This window comes from Prionailurus bengalensis, chromosome A1, assembly GCF_016509475.1.
Source record: "Prionailurus bengalensis isolate Pbe53 chromosome A1, Fcat_Pben_1.1_paternal_pri, whole genome shotgun sequence".
Classification (NCBI taxonomy): Eukaryota; Metazoa; Chordata; class Mammalia; order Carnivora; family Felidae; genus Prionailurus; species Prionailurus bengalensis.
The window spans coordinates 123822393-123833081 of record NC_057343.1 but is presented as its reverse complement, the minus strand read 5'-3'; positions in this window follow the sequence as shown (position 1 = coordinate 123833081).

The window sequence follows — 10689 nt, the reverse complement described above, 5'->3', positions numbered from 1 at the left end:
TTATCCTATCTGTTCCTGTGGCTTTATCTTTCAGTGATGACTCCCAAGCCCATATCTCATGTCAAGTCCCCTCTTCTGAGTATAGGTCAGAAAGGATTTGTTGATAAATGATTAAATGTAGCAATGGATAGATAAGTATAGGAGAAGTATCTGGGCTCCCATATTTCAGACTAGAACCCAGTAAAATGCATTCTTATCACTGGTTTTCACATCAGGTAGAGCTAAGTTCAAGTCCAATTTCTGCCCCTTACTAGTGGAGTGATTTTAGATTAAAGAATTATAATGCCCACACCTTAGTTTACTTTCTCATTGTTGCTGTTAGTTTGTTTTGTTTTGTTTTTAACAATTCACAAAATGAGGATAATTATACCCATCCTGACCTACATTTCAAGTAGGGTAATTATGAGGAATGCATGAGTTCTCACATGGGAGAGGGCCTTAGGAATGAGAATTATTCTGACTAAACAGTATTGAGCTATTCAATCAAGAGAGACAGAGAGCAGGATGCCTATCAGTGTGCAAGACAGATGTTTTCTTGTGTTTATCCTGAAGGTCTGGGTAGCTGTTGGTGGCAACTATCCATAGCTCAGCGATAAACAGTTTGCTGAAGGAAGGGCACGAAGGATAAAGGGTGGTGGCCACATTAACTCTGGCCCTAGACATCTGCAACACCCCACCTGTCATGTATGGTAATGCCTCAGGACACAGGCCCAGCCCACACCTCAGTCAAAGTGCCTGGTCTCAAAGACGGAGGGAATATAAAAGCAACCAGTGAGACTGCGTCTTTAGTCAACCCAGAATGCCAAGGCTAGAGGCATCCTAGTCATTATTCCATTCAACAATCTCATTGGAAAAATGGAGACATTTGGGCCCTGGAAAGAGGAAAAGAAGGGTCCAAAGTCACCCAGCAAGTTAGCTGCAGAGGTAGAATACACATGTAAGCTACCTGTTCACTATACATTCTAACTGCTCCTGCTACAAGGCCATTATGATTATTTTTCACCCAGAAAGCTATTATAATTATTGTTTCTTTTCCGTTATTAGGGTACAATTTATATGTACTAAGATATTACGGTATAATTTACATACAGTTTAAATTTACCCCTTTTATTTTTTATTTACTTATTTTTTTTAGCAGTGCTCATCACAAGTGTACTCCTTTATCCCTATCACCTACCTCACCCATCCATCCCCTTCCCCTGCCCCATAACTAGCAGTTTGTTCTCTATAGTTAAGAGTCTGTTTCCTGGTTTGCACCCTCCCCCCTCTTTTTTTTGCTCATTTGCTTTGTTTCTTAAATTCCACATGAGTGAAATCACATTAAATTTACCTTTTAAAATATTTTTAATGTTTATTTTTGAGAGAGTCAGAGAGAGAAAGAGACAGAGTGTGAGTGGGGAAGGGCAGAGAGAGAGACACACACGGAATCCGAAGCAGGCTCCAGGCTCTGAGCTGTCAGCATAGAGATCAAGGCAGGGCTCAAACCCACGAACTGCAAGATCATGACCCCAGCCAAAATCTTAACCAAGTGAGCCACCCATGCACCCCTAACTTTTTAACACGAAGTTCTGTGTCTTTTGCCAAATAGCAAAGCATACTCATGACATAAAATGTCCCTCATCCGGAACAATTCCGTCAAGCTCATTTAGAGGAAGGCATTACCTACCTGCTCAATATATAGATCTGTTTCCTGTCCCTAGAGTTTTGCCTCTTTTAGAATATCATAGAAATGAAATTAGAATTAGACAGTATGCAGCATTTTGGGTTTCACTCAGAATAATGCACTTGAAATTCATCCATGCTGTTGCATGTATCAGTAATCTGATCCTATTAGTGCTGAGAAGTATTTCTTTTTGTGAATGCACCACATTTGTTTACCCATTCACCAGTTGCTCAAGAACTTTGTCTCCAGTTTGGGGCTATTACAAGTAAGGCCACTATAAATAGGCATGTATCCTTTTTGTGTGAACATAATTATTTATTTCACTTATTATACACCTAGGAATGAGACTGCTGGGTCATATGCTTAAGGATATATTTAATTTTATGAGAAACTGCAAAACTGTTTTTCTATTTTACATTTCCTCCAGAAATCCATGAGTGTTCCAGTTTATCTGTATAGTTTCTAGCACTTACTATGGTCAGTTTGGTTTTTTATTTTGTAATTTTAGCCATTCAGCTAGGCGGGTGGTGATACCTCACTGTGGTTTTTAATTTGTATTTCTCTGACAACAAATGGTGCAGAATGTATCTTTTTAAGTGTTTGTCAACCACAAACCTACTTTGATGAAATATATGTTCATATCTTTTGTCCTTACCTTTTAATCATGTTATCTTCCTAATACTTAGTTTTGAGAATAATTTACGTATTCTGGCTATAAATCCTTTAACAGATATGTGAGGTTTCTCTACTCTGTTCTTTTTATTGATAGTGTCTTTTTATTGATAGTGTCTATATGTGAGGTTAATTTTTATTGATAATGTCTTTTTGTGTCTATGGATCATGATTTTGGTGTTATATATAAGAAATCTTTGTCTAACTCAAGGACATAAAGCTTTTCCTCTATATTTTATAGAAATTTTAGAGTTTAAGTTTTTACATGTAGTAAAAATTGAAAAGACTACTGTTTCTCCACTGAATGACTTTTCTACCTTTGATAAAAATCAGTTGATCATATAAGTGTGAATATATTTCTAGACTCTATTCTGTTCCATCAATGTGTCTATCCTTTCTCCAGTATAATACTGTCTTAATTAGTGAATTTAATAGAAGCCTTGAAATCAGGTAGAATGACTCCTCAAACTTTGTGGGTTTTTCCCCAAAATTGTTTTAGTTATTCTAGTTCTTTGCCTTTACATATAAATTTTAAAATCACTGTCAGTTATATATAAAACTACTTTGGAAAGAATTGACATCTTAGTAATATTTAGTATTCCAATCCACGAACATAATAAATCCCTTAGTTTATACTGGTCTTTTTTTATTTCTCTCCACAAAATTGTATAGTGATCAGCATACATAACATGAAATATTTTATTAGATTTATACCTGAGTATTTTGTTTTTTAGTCTTATTGGAAATGACATATTTTAATTTCAATTTCCATTTGTTCTTTACAAGTAGTGAGACATGTAAGTGATTTTTGGGTGTTAACCTGTGTCCTACAACCTTGTTAAAAGAACTTGTCAGTTCTACTAGCATTTTTCTATTTTATTTGGGATTTTCTACATAGATGTCTTCCGTGAATAGAAACAGTTTTATTTCTCCCTTTCCAATTAGTATGCTGTTTAATTATTTTCCCTTCCATATTGGACTGGTAAGAACCTCTAGTGCAATACTGCAAAGGAGCAATGAGAAAGGATATCTTTGTGTTGTTCCTAATTTCAGTAAAAAACCATTCATCTTCCAATATTAATGTACTTTTGGCTGTGGATGTTTTACAGACATTCTCTATCAAGCTGAATTTCCCTTTTATTCCTAATTCGCTGAGAGGTATATGTATTTAATGAATATTAATTGAATATATGTGTTTAATGAATGAATTTTACTACATGTAAAAACTTTGTTAAACTATTTCTGTCCTTATTAGGATGATTGTATGGTTTTTCTTCTTTAGTCTAGCCATATGGTAAGCTGCATGTATTGATTTTCAAATACTGAAAAGCTATGCTTGCCAGGTATAAGCCTTACTTGATCTGCTAGTATTTTCTTTGGGATTTTCATGTTTATGTTTCTGAGGGGTATTGATCTGTAATTTTCTTGTAGTTTCTTTTTCTGATCATGGTGGATGGGTAATGTTGGTCTCATAAAATGGCCAAGAAGCACAATGAAATGTGCTCAGTATTACTAGCTATTAGGGAAGTGCAAAACAAAATAAAAATTAGACAACACTTGACACCTGCTAGAATGGCTAGAATTAGAAAGACATAGTAAAAAGGGCTGGTTATGATATGGAGAAACTGGACCCCTCATACAGTGCTAGTGAGAATGTAAAATGGTGTAGATGTTTTGTAAAAGTCTGGCAGTTCCTCAAAACATTAAACTTAGAGTCATATGACATAGCAATTTCATTCCTATGTATATACTTAAGAGAAATGAAAACATACATTTATTCAACACTTGTAAGGGAATGTTCACAGAAGTATTATCCATAATAGCCAAATAGTGGAAACAACCCAAATTTCTATTAACTGATGCATTATAAAACAAGATTCAGTATATCCATACATTGTTGAATATTATTTGGCAATACAAAGGAATGAAATATGATGAATGCTACAATATTAATGAAACTTATAAACATTATACTAAGTGAAAGAAGCTGGACACAAAAGGCCACATATTTTAGGATTACATTTATATAAAATGTCCATAGTAGGCACGTCTGTAGAGACCAAAAGCAGATTCATCATTGCCTAGGGCTTGAGTGGGAGAGGATTAGGGAGAGGAGAGGAGGGCTGATAATAGGGATGGGTGTCTTTTGGGGGTAATGAAAAAGCTATGAAATTGATTATGACATCTATGAATGTACTTTAAAAACATTAAAATGTACACTTTAAATGGTTGAATTGCATGGTACATGAATTCTATCTTAATAAAGCTCTTAAAACACTTAGTTGGGAACTGTCCCCTCCTCTTCCAAATTCTAAATGAGTTTTCTGTAGATCTGTTATTTGTTCATGGAATGTTTGATAGAACTCATTAGTAAAACTATCTTATTAGTAAAAATATCTTATAAAACTATCTTATTCTAGAGTTTCCTCTATTGAAAAGTTTTATGGATTTCATTCTTTAATAGATATAGAACTATTCAAATTACCTCTTTCTTCTTGAATGGCTTTCTTCAGTTTGTGTCAAGAAATGTCCATTTCATCAAGGTTGTCACATCTATGGACATAGAATTGTTCATATCGTTACTTATTATTCTTAAAAAACTGGGATCTATAGTGATGTTCCTTCTTTGGTCATGATACTGGTAGTTTGTGTCTTCAACTTATCTCTGCCTTTCTCTTTCTCTTTCCCTCTCTCTCTCATTGACAAGTCTGTCCAGATGTTTATCAGTTTTACTATTTTTTTCAAAGGGCCAGATTGTCATTTCATTGGTTTTTCTCTATTCTAAATTTAATAGATTTGTGCTCTTATCTTTATTATGTTAATTATGTTATTTCTTCTATTTGTTTTAAGTTTAACTTGCTTATTTATTTATTTGTTTGTTTGTTTGTTTGTTTGTTTCTTAAGGTGGAAGCTGAGCTCACTGATTTCTTTCTCTTTTAGTACAAGTCTTTAGTGTCATAAATTTATTGCTAAGCATTGTATTAGCTGCCACCCACAAATTTTCATATGTTTATTTTTGTCCAATTCAAAATATATTTTAGTATATCTTTGGACATCCTCTTTTACTCATGGATTATATAGGACTTGCAAATTTAACTTCCAAATATTTGGAAACTTTTGACATATTTGGTTATTTGATTCCTAGTTTGATTCCCTTAGAGTAAAACAAACAAACAAACACAAAACCTCTGTATTGTTTCAATTTTCTTAAATGCATTAAGGATTATTTAATGATCTAGCAAAATCTATCTCGAACAATGTTTCCTTTGCAAATGAAAAAATGTACATTCCACTGTTAGGAGTAGAGTATTTTATAACATAATTTAGGTCAATTTGGTTAATACTGGTATTCAGGTTTTCTGTGTCCTTCCTGATTTTCTATTTGCTTGTTCTATCTACCACTGAGAGACTAGTTTTGAAGCCTCTATCTATAACTGTCAATTTATATATTCTCCTTCTTGTCAGTTAGTCTTTGCTACATATATTTTGAGGTTCAGCTGTTACTTGTATACACTTATAGGATTGTTACTTGTATACACTTATAGGATCTTCTTAATAAATTGATCTCTTTTTGATTGCACAATGTCTTTCTTTATCTCTGGTAATATTCCTTACTCTGAATACTATGTTGTCTGATATTAATATAACCATCCCAAGTTTCTTTTGATTAGTGTTTGATGATATATATTTTTGCATTCACTTACGCTTATCTTTGTCTTTATATTTAAAGTAAGTTTCTATGTACAGCATAGTCTGGCAATCTGTCTTATTGTTGATGAATTTAGATTTATACTTAATGTAATTATTAACATTATTGTATCAAAATTCACAATGTTATTAGATGTTTTTTTTTTAAATTCCATCTATTTTTTCTTTTTCCCTCTTTTGGATTGAATATTTTTTATAGATCTATTTTATCTCTATTATTGACTCAATACATATGCCTCCTTCAATTAATCAGTTTTCCTTTAATGTATAGTTTTCAATTCACAGTTTGACAATTCATAGTTTTCAAATCATTCTTTATCCACTACCTCATTTGATACCAGAAAAACCTTGTGATTTCAGTTTTATTATACTCTTATCTGGAATAGATAAATTATATAAGACTGACATAGAAATATTTACACTGTGAATTTAATGCTAGGGTCTTCATAATTTAGGGTACCATGACTATTTCCATGTGATCAATTTGTGCTTTTTTTTTTTTTTCTTAAGTCCCCCTCATTCTATCCCATGTGCCAAAGTGAGGCATGACCAAATACCTATTCTGGAATGTTGCTTCACCTTCAGCCACAACTCTTGCTGCTAGAAAAACAAAAGCCACTGGACTTTTAAGTACCTTCCTTATTGATACTTGATCTCTTGGCCTGAGCTTTGGCTCTCATTCCAGTGGGGCTCCAGAATTACCTCTGCCTCTAGCCCCAGCTGTCCATTCACACATTTAATTAGCATCCATTGAATACTCATGGCATTCATTCAGCACTGTCTTCTTACCAATCATGATTGTAGGCAGAGTATTTGAGGGTAAATAAGGTATGGCCCATGCTTGAGGAGCCTGTAGCTTAATGAAGGTGTCAAATATAAAATAATAACTATGACTCAGTATAATGCATACTATAATAGAGGTGTGTGCAAATAAGCCCACAGCAGAAGGGATTAATTTTGCCATGGATTAGGTCAAGAATGTGGTCACTATGTTTTTCTGAAGGATGAGTTTGTGGGAGGTGGATATTCCAAGTGAAACTAACACAGTGATGGAATAACTAATAGTCTGGAAGTATGGTCAGTAAGGCAAAAGGAGAAGCTGTATACTTAAAGAGTTGTGGGAGTTTATGATGCAAATAGTAACATGTATTAGACACACATTGTGCTAAGGTCTTTACAGCACAATCTCATTTATGCTGATAATTTTTTTTTAATTTCTTTATTTTAGAGACAGAGAGCACAAGTGGGGAAGAGGGAGAGAGAGAGAGAGGGAGGGAGGGAGGGAGGGAGGGAGAGAGAGAGAGAGAGAGAGAGAGAGAGAGAGAGAGAGAGAGAGAGAATCTTAAGCAGGCTCCACATTCAGCACAGAGCCCAACATGGGACTCAATCCCACGACCCTGAGATCATGACCTGAGCTGAAATCAAGAGCCGTATGCTCAACTGAATGAGCCACCTAGGCATCCCATATGCTCATGAAAATTTTATGAAGCTGACACTCCTGTTATCTTCATATTCATGATGGAGACTAAAGTTTGGAGAGTACTAGCAACTTGCCAAATTTCACTGTTAGGAACTGGTAAGATATTATGTAATAAAATAAGGAATGTACAGAGACTGACCCTCCACAGTGGATGGGATATAAACAATTAGTGTGAGCATTTCGAGTACTTTCCAGGTAAATATTAGTCTTGATGAAGCCAGAAATGAAATCCAGGCCATTGGACTGCAGACCCGTGCTGCAAGACTTATTCTACACTATGACTAAGATAAAGTAGAACGATGGAAAATAAAACATGAAGGGCTTTATCCATCTGCAGTAAGCAATCAGGAAAATTAGAGAAGGGAAATGACAGAGAATGTAAACATAATTATGTTTAGAAAAATAAAAATGTCAGCAATGTTGGGGTGCCTGGGTGGCTCCATCGGTTGAGCGACCAACTTCAGCCCAGGTCATGGTCTCACGATTCATGGGTTCGAGCCCTGCGATGGGCTCTGTGCTGATGCTCAGAGCCTGGAGCCTGCTTAGGATTCTGTGTCCCCCTCTCTCTGCTCCTTCCTCACTCGTGCTCTGTCTCTCAAAAATAAATAAACCTTTAAAAAAATGGCAGCGATGTTGAAGGGATGGGAGAGGCATACATTAGGAAGACGAGGTTGTTACTGCAACAGTCAAGACAAAGTCCCAAACTATGACACTTAATAGTGGAAATGAAGAGAATTTGATAAATTTGAAGGCTATTTAAGAAGAGAACTGATAGAACTTTGTGAACAAATAAGTTTCATAGTGGAAAATGAGTTAAAGAAAATTAGCATTTCTAACTCTTCTAATTGAATGGATGACAATGTACTTGTCTGAGATTGTAACAGGGAAATAAGAACAGCAGAAAAACTAACTGTGAGCTTTAATACTTAATGATTTGTGATTTCTTACTCCTCCCAACATTTTCTGTTTTTTTCTTCTCCCTCCCTCCCTCTCTCTGTATTATTTAATGTTCATTAATGAAAGCAAATTTCAAGATTCAGCTAGCTCACTTTAATTTTTACTTCTAATAACACTCAAGAGTCTGAAGGTTCATTCCTGGAAATATGTTATGCTCTTCAAGCCTCTTTGTTTTCGTAGATGTCATGTTTCCTACCTGAAGCGTCTTCTCCACAACTTGCTTGCATAGTAAACACCCACAAACCTATTTTTCAGTGCCCCAAACAAATGATGCTTCCATGATTGCCTCCCAAGACAATGTTAAACACTACCTGATAGACTCCCATAGGAATCTGTTCATAGCTCCCACAGCATGTCTCATATTTAAATTGTAATCATTTGGTTACATATTTGCCTCCTCAACAAAGGTGAGGTCAGAGTCTGGTGCTTTGCATTTTCTTGTCCTTCGTGCCTAGCAGAGCACCTGGCAAATAGCACAAGCTCAATAAATGCCCATTGAATAAGAAACTAATAAGCTGACCAGTGGCATAAGGATCAACTAAGATACAAGCTTTGTGTAGAAAGGTGACAAAGACTATGGTGACTCCTCAGTACATGGACACCATGCACAAGGAAGCCCTTCCTGAAGCCACATGCATCCCTTCCAGGGTGGGTCTGAACCTTTACCTAGGGTGAACCAAAAACAAGAGAGGGGCAAATAATTTCCTCATGAAGAGCACAAGGGAAAAACATGTCCCGGATGTGACAGTAAAGAGAAACTGGGTCCTTCAATAACTTCCAACTTCCATTTTCCATATGTGATTTTAACTTCTCATATACTACCTTTTAATAATTTATCTGACCCCTCCTCCCCATTCCTGTCCTTCACTCTCTGATCTGGGGTGAAATGCAAGAAAACACTCTCGAGGGCCTATCCAGGTAGGGTTATCAGATTCAGCAAATAAAAGTACAGGATGCCCAGTTAAATTTAAATTTCAACTGAGTAATAGATATTTTTTAGTATAAGTATGTCCCGTGAAATATGTGGGACATACTTATATGAAAAAAATTACTCACTGTTTATCTGAAATTCACATGTAATGGAACATCCTGTGTTTTATTCTATAGCCCTATCACCGGTTTACTTTCTGCCAACGATTAAGAAGGCACTCTATATCCTGCACCTTTGACACATCAAACTGAGCTACAACAAAGGTGAATAAGGTGGTTCAGATCTTCATTCAGAAATCAGTGGGAAATCTAGAGACTAATGGGAAAAACAAAGCAGAATCAGACAGATCTGTGAGCGAGCAGGCAAGTGCAAGCTTACTTGTTTGACCTAGGCTTTTTGCCAGCAGCAGCCCTGAGCACATTCCCATGCAACACAATGTAATAGTTAAGAATATAAACTTTGAGGGGCGCCTGGATGGCTCAGTCAGTTAAGTGTCCCACTTAGGCTCAGGTCGTGATGTCATGGTTCATGGGTTCGAGCCCCGCATCAGGTTCGATGCTGGTGGTATAGAGCCTGATTAGGATTCTCATGGTCCCCCTCCTCTCTGCCCCTCCCCTGCTCATGCTTTCTCTGTCTCTCTCAAAATAAATAAACTTTTTAAAAAAAGAATACAAACTCTGAATTCACACATCCTTGAGTTCGATTCCTTGCTCTAGTTCATATATAATTTTGTAACCCTGGGCAAATTACTTAATTTCTCCAAGCTTGAATTCCCTTCTATAAATTAGGATAATAATAGCCGCCTCCCACATGCTTCACTGATATGTTGCATCTAAGGTGATACCTAACCAGAGAATCAACATTGGCCTATTATTATTAACCCTAATGCTGCTTGCATGGCTAACTGTCACTACATCCTCTGGGACAACTCAAGGTAGAACAGGATAGGACAAGACAGGAGAGAGGAGCATAGGATAGAACAGGATAGGATAGGACAGGATAGAATAATAGGATAGGAGAGGGTAGAACAGAAGGGAATGGAACAGAAGAGAATAGAAGAGAATGATTAGTCTACCACTTATGTTTTACTTAGTATGTACAAGGCACTGTGCTAACTGTATGCATGTATTTTCTCCTGTGATCCTTGTAACACCCCTGAGAGATATCATTACTCCTATTTCATAGATACTGTATTCAAAGCATAAATAAATTAGGAAATATTTCTAAGGTGGTAAGTCACACAACTTGTAAGTGGCAAATCTGAAACTCAAACCCAGT